Here is a 971-nt window from a genome sequence, read left to right on the forward strand (position 1 = left end):
TTGCCTCCATCCTGGGAGCCAGAGCCTCCCTGTTGGGGCCCGCATCAGCCATGTTGTCCAGCCAGAGTGGGTGCTGCTGGGTCTTGAAGCAGGGCTTGTGGGGGGAGGGGAAATGCTGGAAGTTCTGCAACCACTGGAGCCTGCCATCCAGTCCAAGGCCCCAAGGCCCCACCCCAACCACACTGCTATGGGAAAATCAGACAACTCACCCATCCTGTGGCTCCAGACTCCTCAGAAAGAGGTTGCAGCCCCAAGTTCATTGGCTCAAAGAAACATCTGTTTAAGTGGTATCAAAGAGTCCCAGGTCCCCCACCATCCCCAATATAAACTTTGTGGGCCAGAAGGCCCTTTTAGGCCTATTTTTCATGGTAGGACGTATTATGTATATATTAAGAATATTCAGTTCCGGGAGTACAGTCTTGATAGTATCTGAAATCTTAAATTGATGATCAAATGAGGTAACACAAGATGCCAGCTTGGTGTATCTTGTAGATAGTGGTAAATAACTGCTGCCATCACAACTAAAATGATTAGGTAGAATTTAGGTCTGGAAGGTTAAAAAAATGAAGACTTGTAGAACCAACACTGATTTATTGACTGAGAAAACGAGTCTACTTTTCTTTTTTTTTAGGGCTGGTGTACATATATGTTTCAATATTATCCTGTTTTTTGATGAACTGTTACCGCTCAGTTCATCCAATTAAAAACTGGGCTAGTGGATGGCTCAGTGGAAAGGCACTTGCCATACAAGTTACAAGGGCTTTGGTTTTGATCGCCAGCAATCATGCAAAAACAAACAAAAAACTGAGGGTAGCTGCATCTATCTGTAACCCCAGCACTGCCTAGACAATGGAAACAGTGAGTCCCAGGTTCAGTGAGAGACCCTATCTCAAGGGAATAAGGCAGAATGCAATACCGAACTGACTGCCTCTCTTGGCCTCTGCATGCTGACACATACTCATAAAACACAC

Source organism: Nannospalax galili, unplaced genomic scaffold (genome assembly GCF_000622305.1).
Source record: "Nannospalax galili isolate Female #2095 unplaced genomic scaffold, S.galili_v1.0 scaffold115, whole genome shotgun sequence".
Lineage (NCBI taxonomy): Eukaryota > Metazoa > Chordata > Mammalia > Rodentia > Spalacidae > Nannospalax > Nannospalax galili.